Consider the following 21333-nt stretch of genomic DNA (forward strand, 5'->3'; position numbering starts at 1 on the left):
TTTGGCATACAAACATCCTATAAGGAAGACAAATTAAATCTTTAGGAGTGATTGGAAATTCAAAGGACAAGGAAGAATGAGGGAAAAAAGAGTTCAGGCAGAGGAACAGTCTAGATTTAGAAAGAGAACCTAGTTCATATGCCAGGCCTCATTGATACAAAGAGTCATAAAACATAGGTCCTGCTTTTGAGGAGCTCACATTTTAGTGGGAGAAACAGCCACTTGAACAATGAGAACACTGGAGTGAGCGCTAGAGGAGGGGCACCCATCCTAGAGAGTGCAAGGAAGGCTTTCCAGAAAAGATTACATTTGAGCTGAAGCATGAGTAAGTATTAGTATGGAGAAGATAAAGGGAGGATGGAAGAGATGTAAAAGAATTGAGGTTTGGAGGGAATTGCAAATCATTTAGATTGACTGGGAGAAGAGCACTCAAGAACAAGGAGTGGTGGAAAAAGAAGGCCTATTAAGCTAGATAAGAAGCAGATCTTGAAAGTCCTTCTAGGCAGTGTTAAAGAATCAATTCTGAGAACTACCAGGAGTCATTGAGTTTCTCCATGATCCAATTTGGATTTAGGGAAGATTACTTTGGCAGCAGTGTGAAAAATAGATTGGAAGTAGGGGGACTTATTAGGAGGTTATTGGTTTAACCCAGATGATTATGGCCTGAGTAGTGACAATGACATGGAAATCAAGACCTATTTAGGTAGTGAGAGCAACAGGATATGGGGTCTAAGTAGATAGGCGGACAGTTTTTGACTAGTGCTACGAGGTAGATTATGTAGTGTTATTCACTGGAATGGAAAACATTGGTGACAGAAGCTTGGAAAGAAGATGAAGTTTCAGTTTGGGAAAGTTGAATTTGAGGTGGTTGTAATCATTGAGGTGGGGATATTTGGTAGGCATAAAATATATGAGTCTGAAGATCAGGAGAAAATTTAGGGTAGAGTTATAAGATTGAGAGTCATCAGGGGAAATTGGAGCTATGGGAATGAATGACATCATCTAAGGAGAACATCTGAAAAGAGATGAGGGCAAGGATACTCCCATGGCTTGTTTCTTCATTTTTGTCACCTCCTCGAAGAGTCTTTCTTTGAGTATATAAAATATCACCCTTCTCACTCTCTATTTCTTTACCTTTGTTTTTGTTTTTGTTAATAACACATTACAGTCCTTTGTTATATATGTAACCCATTTGCTTCATGGCTATTCCCAGATATTTACAACAATTTAATTCACTGGCATTAAAAATAAGTTAAACTGTTCAGAATAAAAATTTCCATCTCACATTCAATTTAAAGCTTCTCCTCCAGCCCCCAACCTCTGGTACAGCTTGATTAGAGAGCCCATGGATCTCTAGGGAAAAAGGGGGCTGTTCTTTCATTCTCCTTTCAGCACCTCATCCCCTACTTGCTCTACCCACTTGCTCTACTCGCTGCTTCTTTGGGGTTGAGGATTAGGTAGGGAGAGAGAGTCTTAGAGGGAAAACAAGAGGCTTAATTCACTGAAGCTGGTGTATTCTGGCTATCAATACCCTTTGTGAGGTTGATGTTCAAATACTGGCTTTTATTTTATTTTTTATTTTTTTAAAATTTTAAAAAAATTAATTTATTTGACAGAGAGAGAGAAAGAGAGAGCACAAGTAGGGGAAGCAGCAGGCAGAGAGAGAGGGAGAGGCGGGCTCCCCACTGAGCAGGGAACCAGACAGGATGCTTGATTCCAGGACCCTGGGATCATGACGTAACCCGAAGGCAGCCGCTTAATGACTGAGCCACCCAGGCACCCCCCAGTACTGGTTTTTATTGTGCTGTGTTTTTGTGGTTTCTTTAGAGACCCCTTCACTCCATATCCTCCTAGTGGGGACCTCTACCCAAACCATTCCATGATGGGAACAATGTATCTTCTGACTATTTTCCCACACAACTTCCTTCTCATGTGATCGTCATTCTTCTGCTAGAGTTGCCAGCTACACTGCAAGAAAACTATCTGGCCAATAGAAAATATGGTTCCTTGGAAGTCTAGATACTTTTCTTTGCATTGCCACTGTCAACAACTTCAACCTGGCTTCTCTCTTTAGATTTCTTCAGGTTAAAGTCAAGCATAAGTTTCTATCTTCTCCAGACACCACAGGACATAGGTGAGGGTCCCTCATGGACTCTTTCTACTCCAGTGGCTACACAGGCAGGCCTAAACATTTCTGTAGTACAGTAAGCCTTCAGGCTGGAAGTAAGATGCCAGTAAACCTTCTTGAAAGGTTTAATTGGGATGTGTTTACTTGGCTTGAGGAGAGGAACCATAGTGCTTTTTACTTCCATGAATTCCCTTTTAAAAAATCCACTTTTCCTTCCTCCAATTAATCTCTAGAATTCTACTATATAAATTGGAGTTGAATGGTGAAGAATGATAATTGAGACACCAGTTTGGTCACCTCTTAGCAAGTCCTATTTGATATATTTGCTTATCACTAAGAGGCGGTATAGAGAACTAGTTAAGAACATAGACTCTGGAGCTATACTGTCTGACTTCAAATCTTGACTTAACCATTTGATCTCCCTGTACCTCAGTTTTTTTATTTGTGAAATGGGAGTAATAATAGTACCTACACTGTAGGATTTTTGTGAGGACTTAATGTGCATGTGTATCTTAGATTCATACCTTAAAACGGTATTTAGAGTGATGATAAGTGCTATGTGTGTTTGCTATTAGTGCTATTGTTTATTTTTCTTTGGCTTAGACTGTAAGCTCTATATGCGCAAGAACTTTTTTGTTTACTGCTGCATTTCCAGCTACTAAAACAGTGCATATAAGAGGCACTAATAAATGTTGGTGCTCTCAGATTCCTTCTGAATAAATTAATGTGACATTTAAGCCTTAAATATTAAGATGTGGACAGAGAACATGGGGTTTGAGATGATTAAGAAAGATAGGTAGAGAGATAGGAGAACCAGGAGGCTGTGATGTTCCAGAAACCGTAGGAGAGGAAAATTTAACAAGGAAGGAGTGGGCAATAGCGTCAAACATTGCTAGAATGTCAAAGGTAAATAAAGCTAAAATACAGTCAGTACATTTTGTAACAAGGAACCCCTATCTTTCACTTTCATATCCTGGTAAGTAATGGTGTTTTTCCCCCCAGAGATGCTTTTATTAAAATGAATAACAACTCAGAATAAATCTTTGAATAGGTCTTAAAGTTTTTAGCCCTGCATTATCGAACTCCAATGAACAAACCAGTCCTGCACTTACTTAATTTTGTCCATAAACACAAAGGACCCAGCGTCAGTACAATTTAGTACATTTTCCCTTCACCTGGACTCACCTCTTGAATCAAACAACAAAACCTGTTGTGAACATCTGCTTCTAACTCCATGCCACTTCCCCTCCCAAGTATGTTCTTCTCCTTTCCTCCTACCCCTTCTCTCTTTACAAAACTATAAGTGAATGTATAAAAAAACTCTTACAACTTAATAAGTAATAAAAAGATAAATAACACAATTAAAAATGGCAAAGGATCTGAATAGACATTTCTTCAGAGAAGATATACTAATGGCTATAAGCACATGGAAAAGATGGTTAACATCATTACCTATTATGGAAATGCAAATCAAAACTGTAATCAGATACTACTTCACACCCACTGGGATGTCTATAATAAAAGAAGCCAGTACTAACAAGTGTCTTTGGGGATATGGAGAAATTGGAACCCTCATGCATTGCTCGTAGGAATGTAAAATGGTACAGCCATGTTGGAAAACAGTTTGGTGATTCCTTAAAGGTTAAACATAGAGTTACCATATGATATAGCTATTCCACTCCTAGGTATATAGACAAGAGATTTGAAAACATGTGTTCAAAAAATCTCATACATAAATGTTTGTATCAGCATTATTCATAATTTCCCAAATGGGGAAATAACCCAAATGTCCATCACCTGATGACTGGATAAGCAAAGTATGGAGAATTCAATGGATTATTATTCAGCCATAAAAAAGAATGAAGAATGATTTGAGTGATGTCACCAATAACAATGGAGAAGAGAAGAAGAGAATTGAATGGTTACAATTAGCCACTGAATAAAGTCCAAATTTCTTTAAAAAACAAGATTTTATTTATTTATTTGACAGAGAGACATAGCAAGAGAGGGAATATAAGCAGGAGAGTGGGAGAGGGAGAAACAGTCTTCCCGTGGAGCAGGGAGCCCAATGCAGGGCTTGATCCCAGGACCCTGAGATCATGACCTAAGCTGAAGGCAGATGCTTAATGACTGAGCCACCCAGGCACCCCTAAAGTCCAAATTTCTTAACATGACTCATAAGGCTAACAGAGTCTAGTCTCTACCCAACTGTCATGGGTTAAATTGTGTCCCCTGCCCCCAGTTCATATGTTGAAGTCCTAACCCCCCAGTACCTCAGAATATATTATAACTTGGAAATAAGACCATTGTAGATGTAATTGAGTAAGATGAAATTATTTGGGTGGGCCCTAATGTCATATGACTGGTATCTTTATAAAAGGGGGAAATATGAGCACAGGGACACACACACAGGGAGAATGCAATGTGAAGATGAGGGCAGAGATCAGGGTAATGCTTCTACAAGCCAAGAAATGCCAAAGATTGTCACTAGACCGCCAGAAGCTAAGAGAGAGGAGCATGGAACAGATTCTTACAGCCCTCAGAAAGAATTAATTCTGCACCTTGTTTTCAGACTTCAAGACTCCTAAACTGTGAGATAAGAAGTTTCTGTTGTTTAAGCCACTCACTTTGTGCTACTTGGTTACAGCAGGCCTAGCAAATTAATATACCATCTTTCTAGCCTCATCTATTATCATTTTTTCTTTACACTTTCTGCTCCAACAACACCGACTTCCTTGTGCTTACTTCCTTTGCATAGAGCTGGTGTTTCTAGCCTTTTAGTTTTTGCTTATGCTATTCTTCTGCCTGCAACTCCTTTTTGGTCTAGCTTAGTCCTACTCATCCTTTAAGATTCAGAGAAGCTATTACTTTTTCCAAGGACCCTTCTTCACTGACCACTCTCCACAAGGATTGTATAAGTAGCCTTCCTCAGTGCTCTCACATATCCTGTGTCTTTCCCCAGCTTTGTACTTTCTATACTGTATTATAATTTTATGGGTTTTCTGCCTCTTTCCACCCCACACAATATACTGTGAACTCCTTGAGGAAAGGGTCACTAAAATCCTACAGCTTACTAGTACAGTATACTTTGCACATAGTAGATGTTCAATGAATTTCTTTGAATGAAGGGACTTCTTTTTTCAGTGTTTATTCATTTTCTTTTTTCCCCATAGCACCTACTAAAGTGCTTCACACATAATGGGTGCTCAGTACCTCTGGCCAGTGGGTGTCAAATAAGGACATTTGGCAACATCTGGAGACATTTTTGATTGTCACTACTGGCATCTAGTGGGTAGAGGCCAGAGATGCTGTTAAGCATCTAGAATGCACAGGATAGCTCCCCAAAACAAAACACTATCTGGTTCAAAATATCAATAGTGTGGAGGTGGAGAGACCCTAATCTTGACTGAATAAGAGACTGAATCTGCTTTTTATATCATATACTCTCTGCAGACCACTAGTATACTAAATTTGCTTTGTCAGGAAGCCTGACTTTTTTTTTTAACAGAAATAAACAATTTCCTGACAAGAAATGAAGGGGGGAGTGTTTTGGCATCCAGAATTAAGATTTTGGCAATTGAAAAGTACCTGAATAATAAAAGAACAGACATATAAGTTATAATATCTTTAAATCTGAAATGCTCTACAACAGTGAAAACGAATGAATCAGATATATATATCTAATTTTCACTATATATATGTATATATATATACACACACAGTGTATATATACTATATACTATATTTCATTCTGTGTGTGTGTGTGTGTGTGTGTGTGTGTGTATCTCAACAGGGATAAATCTCCTAAGCATAATGTTGAGTGAGGAAAGAAAGCAAATTGCAGAAGGTACACACAAGAGTGATACTGTTTAGGTAAAGTACTACATGTAGTTTAGGGGTAGACACATATGTAGTAATGTATAAAGAGATGCATGGAAAAGATCAAGATCAAATCTGGTGAATAGTGAAATAGTGAAAACCTCAGGGCAGAGGTATATACAGAGGGCTTCAACTGCAGTGGTAATGCCTTATTTCTTAAGCTGGGTAGTGGGCATATCTTTGTTATATTATTCTCTATATATTTATGTACTTTTGAAATATTTAACACTTTTATAAAAGAGCAATTGCTCAATACTGAGTCATCCTATCACATAGGGTTGAGGAAAATCTCCATCTTGTTAGTTTGCACTAGCCAGAATTCCTTCAATGTGTCAAAATTGAACGACTCATTGAATCCAATCATTCTCTATGGGACAGGATCTTACATACTATACATAGGGTAATATTCCCTAGGTTGCTGTTTGCATTGTCCTGCAATGTCTAAACTTTGTGATAATTACATATTTATTGAAATTTCATGTTATGCAGTCTAAAAATATAGTCAATTTTAGTATTATTCATTATTTTTCAAAACTATGAAAATGTCCTTTGATGTTCATCATTTAAAATAACAAAGTAATAGGAAGGGGCGCCTAGCTGGCTCAGCTGGTTAAGTGGACGACTCTTGATTTCCACTTAGGTCATGATCTTAGTGTCCTGGGATCGAGCCCCACATTGGGGTCTATACTCAATGGGGAGCCTACTTGAGGAATCTCTCTCTCCCTCTTATTCTGCCCCTCCCCCTGCTCACACATGCTCTCTCTCTCTCTCTCTCAAATAAATAAATCTTTAAAAAAATAACAAGATAATGGGAAAAGGATGGACTTTTAAACAAATGATGTCAGGAAACAGGATACCTACATACAAAAGAGTATGAGATCGGACCCTTACTTTACAACATATACAAAAATGAATTAAAAATAGAACAAAGACCTAAACATAGAGCTAAAACTTTAAAACTATTAGAGGAAAACATATAGACATTGGATTTGGCAATGATTTTTTTTTTGGACATGACATCAAAGCACAGACAACAATATAATAAATAAATTGAACTTCATTAAAATTAAAAAGTTTTGAACATCAAAAGATACTATCAAGAGAATGAAAAGACAACTCACAGAATAGAAGAAAATATTAGCAAAGCATATATCTGATAATGGATTAATACCTAGAATAGGTAAAGCACTCCCACAACTCAACAAAAACAAATCCAATTCAAAAATGGACAAAGGACTTGGGAGACTGTCTTAAGTAAAAGAGTCAGATCCTCACATCCTCTTTAATGAGGTGGACCTTAGAGAGTGAGAAACTGCAGAGGTAGAAATAAAAACATAAAATAATATCTGGAAGTTTTGCTGAGGAATAAGGGGATTGAACTAAATGTTTTCTGGAGTCCCTTCTGGCTGAAGGTGTTTCCAGTTTCTGCTAAGCACCACCAGCAAAAAAAGAGCAGAAAAGTGCTTGGTCTGAATTCCCACAGGCCACATTAGGGAGATGGAACACTTGCAAGCCTAGGGCTGAGCACAGGGTCCCTGAGTGCTGAGTTGGCAAAGATAGAACAAAAGGATTTCCTTTTTGAAGTGGCTTCTTCACACTTCAGGCTGTGCATGGGGTACTAAAGGGCTAAAATATGGAAGAAAACTTTAGGTAGAAACTGGGAGCTAAATTTTACTGTTTTATTTGCTAGAATTATGATTTTTTTCAGGGCACCTGGATGGCTCAGTCGGTTGTGTCCTACTCTTGGTTTCAGCTAAGGTTGTGATCTCATGGGTCCTGATATGGAGCGCCCAGTCAGGCTCCAGGCTTAGTGGAGAGTCTGCTCCTCCCCCAACTCTCTCAGTGCTTTCTGTCTCAAATAAATAAATCTTTAAAAATGATTTTTTACTAAGATTTTTTATTTTTATTCTTTATTATTTATTTTAAAAAAGATTTTATTTATTTATTTGACACAGAGAGAGAGCAGAAGCAGGGGTAGCGGCAGGCAGAGAGAGAGGGAGAAGCAGGCTCCCCAAAGAGCTGGGATCCCTATGCAAGGCTTTATCCCAGGACCCCAGGATCATGACCTGAGCTGAAGGTAGATGCTCAACCAACTGAGCCATCCAGGTGCCCCTCTTTCCAATATATATTTTTTTTATTTTTAAAGTTTTTATTTATTTGAGGCAGAGAGAAAGAGAGAGAGCACAAGTGGGGAAGAGGGTCAGAGGGAGAGGGAGAAGCAGACTCCCTGCTTAGCAGGGAGCCCAACGGGGGGCTCAATCCCAGGACTCTGAGATCATGACCTGAGTGGAAGGCAGATGTTTAACCCACTGAGCTGCCCAGGTTCCTCTCTAAGATTTTTCAAAAATAATTATTTATATTATCAAAGCCATACAGTTCTCATTATACTGAAGTTGATAATACAGAAAAGTAGAAGGAAAAGAAAAAATTCATTTAGTTCTACCACATACAACCAATACTAGTATTTTGTATATTTTGTTCGTCTTTTTCTCATGCATATCGACCCATTTTCATTAATTGTGATCATATTTTATATTAAATGTTGTATCTTATTTTTATATTAGAGCATAAGCATTTCCTGTCATAAACTATGTGTAAATGTTAGTTTTATTGGTTATATGACATTCCATTGTATGACTCTTATAATTTACTTAACCATTAAGTTTTTGGTTAGTATTTTATTATCCTAAGTAATACTAGGATTAACATAGTTGTACAAAAAGTTCGTGTACTTCTGTTTTCCTTAGGACGCATTCATTCACATATTATATAAATACGAGTGAGGATCTTCTATGTGTCTTCTATGTGACTATGCTAGGTGTCAAGTTTCTGCCTTGGGTGGCATGCTATTATTTATTGAGATAGGAAACACTGGAGGAGAGGCAAATTTAAGAGAAAACAGGGTGTGTTCAGCTTTGGATGTGTTGAATTTGAGGTGCCTGCAAGACATCTGAATGGAGATGTCAAGAACATAGAACTCAGTGAAGAGGTCTGGATAAAGTTATAAAATTGCAGTTGTGGCCACATACATATTTAAAGCCAGGTGAGTGAAAGAGATCATTTAGGGAGAAAATATGCAGCCTAGCTCTGAGAATGTCTGATGTTCAGAGGTTACATAGCAGAAGTGGAGTCTACAAAGTGATTCTGAGGAGAGGGCAAAAGGATAGGAGGAAAAGCAAGAGTATGGCATTATAAATCGACAGGAAGACTTTCAAGTAGGAGGAAATAGTTAACAGCATTAAATATAGGGAAGATGTCAAGCAAGATAGTGATTAAAAATGTTCTCTTTATTTATTTTATTTATTTACATAGATTTATTGACATGGAGGTCATTCATTGGTTGGGTATTTCATTGAGCACAGTTTCTGTGGAGTGTTGGGGAAGAAAGCCAAACTGATAAGTGAGAGAAGAGAACAGAGATTGCAAATGTACCTGCAAAGTACATTTTCAATAAATTTGTCCATAAAGAGGAGCTGGAGAAGTACCTAGTTTGTAGGGAGGATTTTTTTTTTAAGATGGTAGACTTGGGTACATTTAATTGAGCACTGTTAATAGCTGATGAGAAGAAGGGAAGGAGAGAGAGGGAGGAGGGAGAGAGGGGGACAGGAATCTACAATTACTGGATAGATATAAACATTTTAAAGCCTAATGATATATATTGCTCACATGCCTTCTAAAAGGGTTTTTAAGCAGCACGTACTCCTAGGGCAATTATGAAAGAGCTCTGTTTTTGGTACCTACTCCGTTGTCAAATATGATAAAAACAAACAAAAACTTTGCCAAAGAATCTCATTATTGCTCTAATTTGCTCTTACTTCATTACTAGTGAGTTGAATGTTTTAAACGTGTGTGCGTGTGTGTGAATTAAATCTATGTCCTTTGCCCCCAAACGTTTCTATTTTAGACACTTTATTTGCCTGTAAGTTAAAGGATCAGAATGGCATCATATTTTATCTTCCCAAATCATATGGTCTAGAGTCTTCATCTTATAAGTACATGACAGTTTGACAACTTTTGGCTCAGCTAAGCGGAAGAGGCAGGAGATTTATCATCTGAGTGACCACAGATGGAAGTGAAAAGGGGGCCATGTCCAGTCTTGGACCCCTATCGTCAGCCCTTAGGCTCCCTTTCCTAACCCGGAGGGCATCCCTCCAGTGACTTAAGTCTTTGGCTCTCAGACCACCCTTTCGGTGGCGCGGCCCCCTACTAAGGGGCCCAGAGAGCTGTGCGGCCCCTTTAAGAGTCCAGCTCCTCCCCGCTCCAGGGAAAGTTGCAGCTTTTTCCGCCTCCCGGGAGGGTGAGTAGGGCCGGCCGCCCGAGCAGGATTGCTGACTTCTCCGAGCCAGAGACCCTCCCTTGAATCCGGCACTGGGACGTCTCACCCTCTCGCGGCACCTGTTGCAGGTGACAGGTATGTCCCCGGCCAGCGGCCGCCCCTTCGCCCTCAGTCCCGGGCTCCCTCGGGCCCCTAGCCCCTTTTCTCTGCCTAAGCGCCCCCCACCCCTATCTCAGGGACCCGCGCCCTTCTCTACCCCTCTATCCGCTCTCCCAGTCTTTCCTTCTCAGTAGCTGACCGCCCGTCCCTTCTCCCTTGTCTGCTCTCCGGACCGCACCCCCGACGCTTTGACTCCAGTCTGCTTGGGGCCGTCCCTCCCGGCCAGTTTGCGTTCCTTCGGGCTTCTTCTGGCCCCTTTCCTGGCCCACCAGTCGCTAATGGGGGCTGCACCCCTCTGGGCTGTGCCTCCTCAGGGTCTCGCCTCAAACAAAGTGGGTGGGCTTTTCCCGCCAGCCCCAACTGGAGCCCCTCCGGAGCTGGCCCTGGGGGCGGGTGGGGTCGAGCTCCTAGCGGGAACTGCACCCTCAAAGACGTCGAGTCACCTTTGCGGTGGTTCCTTTCTCAGCGCTTGGCCGTCGCGCCAGCTCTCAGCCTCGCACTGCTTCCGGACCTCGGACCTTGCGGGGTCAGCTTCTCTGGCCTCGAAGGTCCGCCTGAGGTAAAGGCTGGAGGCCGGTTGGCTGTGAATCCTGCCTCAGTGGACTCCCACTGAGCCTGGGCTGGGGACCCAGGGGTATGCTCTGGAGTTGAACTGCTTTCTCTTAACACCCTTCAAGCAGGCGTCAGAGGTTTGCTCCTGGAAGAGGGTCTCCAGAGCCCTCAGACGGGGCACAGAATGCTCTAATCCCCAGTGATGGTTTGTAAGGGGCCAGAAAACATGTTCCTCTAGACCCCCAAAGTTGAATGTGATTTTTTTTTTCTGGCGCTGAAAACATTTGGTTATAATTCTAGTGAATGAATAGGTGATCTGTTTTTCATTAACTGAGATTTTCTTCCCCCAGTAAGTACCCTGCTTCTTCAGGACCGGAGGAGCTAGCATTCCGGAATATTGTTTTTGGCAGGGTTGACCCTAGACCTTGTGCATTTGAGTCTGCACTGCATCCTGGACCTCCTATTTTTAACTGGCTTCTTTTCTGTTCTTTATGCTCCCCACCCTGACTCCTCATAAACCCATTGATATTAAAGTGTTAATAACCTAATGTGTTTACTTCACTGGCTGTGGAGAGAAAGATGTTTAACGCAACAGAGTTGAGGCCCCACCAATGAAGGTTTTTTTTTTTTTTTTTTGTAGTTGTAGGTTTTGGTTTTGTGTTTGTTTGTTTTTCGTTTTTTTTTGTTTTTGTTTTTGTTTTTTTTGTTTTAGCATCTGCTGGAAATCCAAGTAGAAAAGGATCACCAACTTAGCTTGTGAGACTTCTCCTGGCAGGGATTGAACATTTCTGGTGCCACAATTTTAGGTCAGAACAGTGAAATGGAGCTTGGAGGCCTATTCTGGGATAATTGGTCAGTGAGTATATGTGGCATTCTGGTTGATGCTCTCTGAGCTCTCTCTCTTAAGGCTACTAATAATGGTGGTTAGGATCTGTTGAGCCATGCACAATGCTAAGTTCTTCACGTAGTCAACTCATATAATCCTCATGATAACTCTGTGGTACACACTACAGTTATAACCATATTGTGATGGAAAGAAGCTCAGAGGTTAAGCGCCTTGCCCCAAATCACCCAACTGATGAGGGGCCTAACTGGGCAGAGCTTGTGTTCCCATCCCTTGTCCCACCACTTCTGCTGTCTTAGATTTTAGGAATACTAAATAAATAGCTCATAGGGGAGGACTAAGTGGTTAAAAATTTCCCTTCTAAGCTGAAACGTGAGTTTTGGTCCTTGACTTGATTTCAGATGTGCTGTAGAGACTTGGGACCACTGACCTCACTGATGTCTTACCCTTTTCACCACTTCACTTCTAACAGGGGGCCAGTTGGCACATTACTACTATAAGCACACAGCCCTGAGTGTACCTGGCTGAATGAAGCCTCTGGGGCTTTTAGCTCGGTAGTAACTGTCCTGAAGTTAGAGGGTAACCCTGGATTCTAGGGATGTGTGTCTGACTCAACTTCTTCCTTTCCTGGGGGCTAGGGAAGAGATGAGGGTGTGGTAAGTGATAAGGATTTCCCAACAACCAGCCCAGAGAGCCTGAGGGTGAGTGTGTGCTTGTTTTATCCTGGGGTGGATGGAGTACCTTCTGCAGCCACAGCACCAGAGAGAAAATGTTCTTACCCTATCCCATCTGTAGGCCTTTGATCCAAATGTTTCTTTTTACTGAAAAGCTAGCTTACCTCCCAGACCCACTCTCCTGCTGTTCATTCCTATTCACCTCTCAAGAATTAGCTCTCAGGTCCTCTCCTTTGGTACAACCTTACTGAACACACAATTCCTTCCCTGGAGCCAAATTACCAGTTATACTGTCCTAAAGCACTTTGTTTACACCTCAGGAACACCCTGAACATCTCTCTTAGTTGTTTCTCCACCTGGAAGGTTGTAACCTCTTTTAAGGGCAAGGTCAGGATCTTAGAGTTCCCTTTCTCTTAAGTACAAGAGATTAATAAATATTCGTGCTAGGCTGGAGATACCAGGCCTTTAAAGGCCCGAGGGCTGGTGGTGGTAGAAATGAAGTCCACCAAACAGCTTCCTGAGACACTTGAGATCCGACAGCTAGGAGTTTGTACTTAAATGTCACTTCAGCGAGGCCTCTCCCTAACCACAGTATTTAAACTTGCAACCCCATCCCTGAACATTCTATATGCCACTTCCCTACCTTATTACTCTAATGTAACATACTGTGTGTGTGTGTGTGTGTGTTTTTTTTCTTAATTTTTCTTTCTTCTTGCCTGTCCCTTCCATACCCTTCCATAATATATGTTCCATGTGGGCAGGGATTTATGTTCTATTTAGTGGTAACAGAGCCCAGCACCCATAACAGAGCCTGGCACATCATAGGTGCTTAACTAATATTTGTGAAATGAATCAATGAGTGCCATTACTGTTCTAGGAATTGGAACTCTTCTGTGCTCTCCTGGACCTAAAAGGAAGTATCCCTAGTCTGTCACCCTACCACAGGCTCAGTTCCCACACAGCTTTCCTTCTGCTGAGTTTTGCTTTGAGACTGCGTTCCTGATGACAACTTTGACCTAGTTGGAAGTATTTCCTCTCTCTTTCTCTCTTTTTAAGGCATGAGTCTCTGAATGGAAACTTCTAAAGTGAAAATGGAAAGAGGCGGGGCTTCTTGTTCGTAGGAAGGGGGATTTGCGCTGAGAGGAGAGGATGTGGATTGTCAGACGTCTTCAGGCTTATCAGGCATTTGGCAGGCTCAGTAAGCTAGAGAAAGTTACTGTGTACTGGGGAAATGAACAGCCAAAAAGAATTTAAGGTGGCACAAATTTGGCTTTTGGCCTCACGTTTCCCTTAGATTTTTAGGCATGAGATGGTTACTGTATTATAAGCTTTGTGGAAAAGCCACTGTTGAGTGCTGTGTGTCTAGTACTTGACTAGTTTAGTTTTATACTAGGCGAATTCTGCAGTGTGAGGAAACCACTATGGAACAAAAAAGAAAAAAGGTATAATTGTGTTTAAATGTGGTTTGAAATAGAAAGAAAAAAAAAGGGAGCGTGGCATCTGGGTGGCTTAGTTGGTTAACTGTCTGCCTTTTGCTCAGGTCATGATCCCGGAGTCCCAGGATCCAGCTGCATTGGTCTCCCTGCCCAGTGGGGAGTCTGCTTCATCCTCTGCCCCTCACCCCACTTGTGCTGTCTCTCAACTAAATAAATAAAATCTTAAAAAGAAAGGGAGGGAAAAAAGAAAGGAAAAAGGGGTGCCTGGGTGGTTCAGTGGGTTAAAGCCTCTGCCTTCGGCTCAGGTCATGATCCCAGGGTTCTGGGATCAAGCCCGGCATGGGGCTCTCTGCTCAGCGGGGAACCTGCTCCCCCACCCCCACCCCCGCCCGCCTCTCTCTGCCTGCTTCTCTGCCTACTTGTGATCTCTGTCTGTCAAATAAATAAATGAAATCTTTAAAAAAAAAAAAGAAAGGAAAAAACCCTAGAATTCCTTAAAAGACAAGCTTGGAAGGAGTTGGCCCTTAAAATGGTGGTATATGTGGGATTTTCTGTCATTTGATGTATGTTAACTTCTTTAAAACTCAAGTTTGTATTAAAAAAACTTCTGCTCAGCCTCCTCTTCTACTAAATTTATCTCCTCAACCTCTGAACATTGGAGTGACCTAGGGGTCAGTCCATGTACTTTTTTCCATCCAAAATCCCAGAAGCACTCTTCCAGTCCCATGGCTTTAAATTTAAATAAATAAATAAATAAATAAATAAATACCATCTATCTATACACTCATCACTCCCACATTTATGTGTCTGACCCAAGCCTTTCTTCTAAGCTGCAGCCTCATACATCCAATGGCCTATTTGATAGCTCTACTTGGATGTATGTCCAATAGATAATCAAATGTGACATGGCCAAAACAGGATTCCCAATTCTTCTCAGATTCCCAGCCCTTTCCCTCAGCCTTCTCTATCTCAGGAAAATGGCACCGTCATCCATTCAGTTGTTCAAGCTGAGAACCTAGGGTTACTCTTGATTCCTCCCCTTCTCTCACCTCCCCACATCCAATTCATCGGCAAGTCCTATTGACCTGATCTTCCAACTGTGTCATATATTCTGTTGCACATCTCCATCTCCTCTTCCTGTTACCCTAGTCCAAGCAACACAAGGCTGCAATAAATATCTTTGCAGAGAGCCCACAATGGATATAGATATAGATGCACCCATACAAATATTTCTGTAGGATAGCTTTGTAGTAGAATTATTGGGTCAAAGGATATTTACATTAAAAAATGTGAACAGGCTTCACCAGAGTGACCTTCAGGAAGGTTTACACTCTCACCACAGAGAGTGCTTTTCTGCATGCCCTTACTGAGGGTGGACAGTCTTTCTAATTTTTGCCCGTCTGATAGGTGAAAAATAGTGTCTAACTAGTTTAACTTGCAGTCCTTTTATTACTAGTAAGGCTGAGTATTTTTTCATGTGTGTTGGCTCTTTGCGTTTTTCCTGAGACTTGTTCCATAAGACCCTTTGCACATTTTTCTTTTGGGTTATATATTTAATTTGTTTGTAAGAACACTGTGTTTATTAGGGATATTTATTCATTGCCTGTTACATAGTGCAAGTTTTTTGCTCTTGTCATATGTCATAACTTTGTTCATGCTGTGTACCCCTCTTGTAATCAGATAAAACACACTATAAAACATTTTGAAAAACATGTTCATTAGATTTGGCAATTAGGAGGTCAATGACGACATCAGTGCAGCAGGAGAGAAGGCAGATTGTAGAGGATTGGGGAGTGAGCATGGAGAAGGCCTGATAAGGAACATGATATATACACTTTGAGGAGGCTTGGCTACAATGGGAAGGAAAGGGCATTTCCTGTAGACAGTTGGGTACAAGGAACAAGACCATCTTGTTAATTTTGTTTAGTTTTAAATATAGGACATGAGCCCATTTATATGGAGATGGCATAGAACTTGATGGTACATAGTTGCTGAGGAAGTAGAAGGGTGCGGGCTCCAGAGTGAAAGAGGTAAAAAGACTGGTCTTAGAGTAAGGGAGGTAACTCTTCCACTGAGACGGGAGGGAAAGGGGCAGAACTGATGTTGCTGTGGAGAAGGAAGGAACTGTGGATGGAAGGACAAGATTGTGAGGAAGGTCCCACCTGATGTAAGGACTGAGGAACTGGGATCGCATTTGAGAGGGATAAAAAGAGGAGCTTTTTAGAGGCCTGTCATCCAGATTGCCACATCACAGCGAGCCAAGAAAGGCTTGGATAACTTGAATTTGTCTCCACCGCAAGTCACAGAATCCTGTATCCATTCTCTCCAGCAGCACTCATCAGTCCAGATGTAGAAGCAGAGTGTAGATGATCTAGTTCAGGGATTTTTCTTGGTAGCCATGACAGAAATATAAGAGGGCAGGAGATTGGACAGTGCTGGTGGAATAGTTTAAATGGTGGAACCCTGTGGAACCTGTATCTGTGACTAATTCTACTTTGAACTTGAGTAATTCTTAAGAGATGGAAAATTCTTGTGGCATCTTGTACTGTTTGTTGTTTGTAGCTCTGTTAATTCAGGCATCAGGATAGCTTTAATATAAGTGTCCTTAAACTATGGTTTACAACTTACCAGAAAACGTGGGTTGATTTACTGAGGGCCTATAATGTACCAGTTTCTAGGGGAAGTACTTGAGATATAGTGGAGAAGAAGACCATGGCCTTTTCTTCATGGAACTTACTTCAGCAGAAGAGGTATGTGTTAATGTATCACATAAGTAGTGATTTCATCACAATTGTGATAAGTTCAATGCCTAATTTTTTGGAAATCACATTGTCACATTGCTGTCTCTAACAGGTTTTACCAATTTACATTTACCAACAAAGTAAAATCTTTCCTTTTTAAAATTGAATGCTGTCTTTTAAAAATTTTGCTGAATTGATAGGCATCCATGAAAACACTTTCATTACCAGTAAGAGTGAAACTTTTTTCTTTTTTACAGCTATTGGCCATTTGATCTTCTTTCTTCAAGAATTATCTGTTCATGCTCATTTTCTGTTAGCTACTTAAGTCTCTGTGTTTTTAGTAGATTTCTTTTCTGTATCTGAACCCATTAACCACCCTTCTCTCTCTCCTCCCTTAGCTCTGGAAACTCTAAAATGTATTTTACCCAGTCTCTGTCCATTTCCTTTTGATCTTCTTTGAATTTCTTTCTTATCTACTTTAGAAACTTTGGTGTGAATAGGGATTTGACTACATTTTTATTACTTGACCCAGCAAAAATAATACATATGTCTTCTGTTCTCGTTCCAAATTCTATTCCCCAGAGGTAACAATATTAAATTTGTATATCTTTCTAGATATTTCCAGCCTGTATAAAATATTTCCTGTATAAAATATTTCCTTCCTCTCATCCATCCATTACCATCCATTAATTCTATCTGTACTTGTATGTTAACAAATACAAATGGAATAATAATGTTTATGTATTGCAATGGATTTTTACTTAATATTTTTGTCAAGCCTTCAATGTCAGTAAAAGTAGAACTATCTCTTTTTAACAGTGTCATAGGTGTTTTCAAATGTGTGTGTGGAAGGAGAAGGTAAGATGGCAGACCCTAACCCTGTCTCATCCCTCAAACACAGCTAGATAATTATCAGATCATTCTGAACACCCAAGAAATCAGAGGCCTGAGAGAACAAAAACTGCAGGTCTACATGTAGAAAAGCAACCGCCTTATGGAAAGTAGGAGATGCAGAGAATTGAATTGGGGGAGAGACAGCTGTGAATACAGTGATGGGATTGGGAGCCTGCTTATGGAGGCTACTGCGAAGTATTATAAGCAGAAGAGCACAAAATCTGAGCTTTTAGAAGTATGCTACAGTGGGGGATGGGCCTGACTTAAAGGTGCTCAGGTGACAAACTGGGGTGGAATTCCAGGTGTGACACTGTGGTCTGAGCATCCCCTGGGTTGCAAGAAGAATGGGTAGTGCTTAACTGCTGCATTGTTCCCAGGCCTGGGAGCAGGGACTCCGGCTGGGCGCTGAACCATGGTGCTGGCTTTCTCCTCTGTTTTGCCGTAAACTGTGAATTGCTACGCAGTCCTGTAACTGCTTTCCTGTAATAGGCTGGCAAATGGCAAAAACGTGGTGAAACCCTCCCCCAGAGGAACAGTGTGCGTCCATGCCATAGGAGTCCCTAAAATTTGGAATTTTCAAACTCAGTCGCAGGCCTGTGATGAAAAAAAGTTAAGACACAGGCAGGGTGAACTCAGGGTTCTAATGGAAATCGGGGACACAAGAGTGATTGATTGCTCTTCTGTGATGGCTCACTAAAGATAGAGGGCATGAACTTTCAGCTCTAGGCCTAGAGAGCTGGGCTCAGCGATATTCATCCCACCAATCAGCGCTGAAGCCCTCAGGGAGCAAAACAGTGCCACCTAGTGGAGGCTGGAGCTGCTTACACCAAGTCTCACCACTGCTGCACCCCGGAGGTGCATTTCCCCTAGTGCAGTTCCACCTGAGAATCAGTACAACAAGCCCTTCCCCAGAAGACCAGCAGGAACAACTTGCTTGCACCAAGTTTACCGATGATAGACTGCTGCAAAGCTTTAGCTCTAAGGGAAAACAGAATCTAGTTTCCTTTTTCCTTTTATTCTTTATTTTATTATTCTTTCCATTTATTTTATTATTATTTTCCTTTAAAAATTTTTAAATTAATTTTATTTTTTGTTTACTTAATTTATTTTGGGATCTAGATTTTTTTTTAACAAGCAGGCAAAACACACCCAGGATATAGTCTTTTTGTTTTTTTTTCCTATTCCTTATTTTTCCTCCTCCTCCTCCTCCTTCTTCTTCTTCTCTTTTCTGGAAAATTGAGGAAACAGAGAAATTCACCCCAAAAGAAAGACTGGGAAGCAGAACTCAGCCAGTGATTTAATTAATACCAATATAAGTAAGATGTCTGAATTAGAATTTTAAACACTGATTATAAGGATACTAGCTGGCCTTGAAAAAAGCATAGAAGACACTAGAGAATCCCTTGCTGTAGAAATAAAAGAACTAAAATCTAGTCAGGCCAAAATTAAAAATGCTATACCTAAGATGCAATCCAAAGTGGAGGCCATAAAAATGAGGACAGACCAAGTAGAGGAGCGAGTCGGTGATAGAAAAGATAAAATTATGAAAAATAATGAATCTGGAAAGGAGGAAAGGGGGTGCCTGGGTGGCTCAGTCGGTTAAGCATCTGCCTAAAGTTCAGGTCATGATCTTGGGGTCATGAGATGGAGCCCTATTTTGGGCTCCCTTCTCAGTGGGGAGTTTGCTTCTCCCTCTCCCCCCTGCTCATGCTCTCTCTCACTATCTCTCTTTCTCAAATAAATAAATAAAATATTTATTTAAAAAAGAGGGAAAGAAAGGTAATGGATCACGAAAGTAGACTTAGAGAACTCAGCAACTTATTAAAATGTAATAACATTTGTATCATAGGAGTTCCAGAAGATGAAGAGAAAGAAAAGGGGCCAGAATGTTTATTCACAAAAAATTATAGCTGAAAACTTCCCTAATCTGGGGAAGGACACAGATCTCATAATCCAAGAAGCAGAGAGAACTCCCCTTAAATTCAACAAAAACCAGCCATTGCCAAGGCATATCATAGTCAAATTCACAAAATACACAGACAAGGAAGGAATCCTAAAAGCAGCAAGGGAAAAAAAATCCTTAACCTACAAGGAAAGATAGATCAAGCTCACAGCAGATCTGTCCACAGAAACTTAGCAGATCAGAAAGAAGTGCAGAAAATATTCAACGTGCTGAATGGGAAAAATAGGTAGCCAAGAATTCTTACCCACCAAGGCTGTCATTCAGAATAGAAGGAGAGATAGAGTTTCCCAGACAAACAAAAACTAAAGAAGTTCGTGACCACTAAACCATCCCTAAAAGAAATTTTAAGGGAGACTCTTTGAGTGGAGGGAAAAAAAAAAAAAAACACCAAAAGCAGCAAAGACTAGAAAGGACCAGAGAACATCATCAGAGAGACCAACTTTACAGGTAACACAATGGCACTAAATTTATATCTTTCAGTAATCACTCTGAATGTAAGTGGGCAAAATTCTCCAATCAAATGACATAGGGTATCAAAATGGACAAAAAGCAAGATCCATCTGTATGCTGCTTCCAAGAGACTCATTTTAGACCTAAAAACACCTGCAGATTGGAAGTGAGGGGATGGAGAACCATCTGTAATTCTAATGGATGTCAAAAGAAAGCCAGAGTAGCCATACTTATATCAGACAAACTAGATTTCAGAACAAAGACTGTAAAAAGAGATGAAGAAGGGCATTATATTATAATTAAGGGGGTTATCTATCAAGAAGATCTAACAATTGCAAATAATTGTGCCCCCAACTTGGGAGCACCCAAATATATAAATCAACTAATAAGAAAGAAACTCATTGATCATAATACAGTAATAGTAGGGGGCTTTAACACCTCACTTACAACAATGGGTAGATCATCTAAGCAGAAAATCAACAACGAAACAATGGCTTTGAATGACACAGTGGGCCAAATGGACTTAACCGTTGTATTTAGGACATTTCATCCTAAAGCAGTAGAATACACATTTTTTTTTGAGTGTTTGTGGAACATTCTCCAGAATAGATCACATTCTGGGTCACAAATCAGCCCTCAACAAGTACAAAAAGATCGAGATCATAGCATGCATATTTTCAGACCATAGTGCTATGAAACTTGAAGTCAACAACAAGAAAAACCTTGGGAAGACCTCAAATACGTGGAAGTTAAAGAACATCCTACTAAAGAATGAATCCATTAACCAGGAAATTAAAGAATAAATTAAAAAAATGGAAGCAAATGAAAATGAAAACATGATAGTCCAGAACTTTGGGATACAGCAAAGGCAGTCTTAAGAGGGAAGTACATACCACTGGGTATTTACCCTAAAGATACAAACATAGTGATCCAAAGGGGCACGTGCACCCAAATGTTTATAGCAGCAATGTCCACAAGAGCCAAACTATGGAAAGAACCTAGAAGTCCATCAACAGATGAATGGATGAAGAAGATGTGGTATATATATTCAATGGAATACTATGCAGCCATCAAAAGAAATGAAATCTTGCCATTTGCGATGACCTGGGTGGAACTAGAGGGTATTATGCTTAGTGAAATAAGTCAGTTGGAGAAAGACAACTATCATGTGATTTCCCTGATATGAGAAAGTGGAGATGCAACATGGGGAGTTTGGGGGGTAGGAAGGGACGGAGACAAACCATGAGAGACTCTTAATCTCACAAAGCAAACTGATGGTTGCCAGGGGCGGGGGGTAGGGAGAGGGTGGTGGGGTTATGGACATTGGGGAGGGTACC

The 21333-nt window shown here is 40.6% G+C and overlaps 1 protein-coding gene across 8 annotated transcripts in view; it reads left to right on the forward strand.

Annotated features, from left to right (window-relative positions):
- Positions 1 to 10287: 10287 nt before the first annotated feature.
- The window catches only part of SYTL4 (synaptotagmin like 4), a 71915-nt gene continuing 60869 nt past the window's right edge, over positions 10288 to 21333 (forward strand). For 7 of the 8 annotated variants that reach the window (XM_047715873.1, XM_047715874.1, XM_047715878.1 and 4 more), the window contains exon 1: positions 10288 to 10418. The gene's annotated coding sequence lies outside the window, so the exon portion shown is untranslated. Of the gene's footprint in view, positions 10419 to 16619; positions 16699 to 21333 lie in introns of all 8 variants that reach the window. The other variant, XM_047715872.1, reaches the window with a different exon arrangement.

The sequence above is a fragment of the Lutra lutra genome, chromosome X (genome assembly GCF_902655055.1).
Source record: "Lutra lutra chromosome X, mLutLut1.2, whole genome shotgun sequence".
Lineage (NCBI taxonomy): Eukaryota > Metazoa > Chordata > Mammalia > Carnivora > Mustelidae > Lutra > Lutra lutra.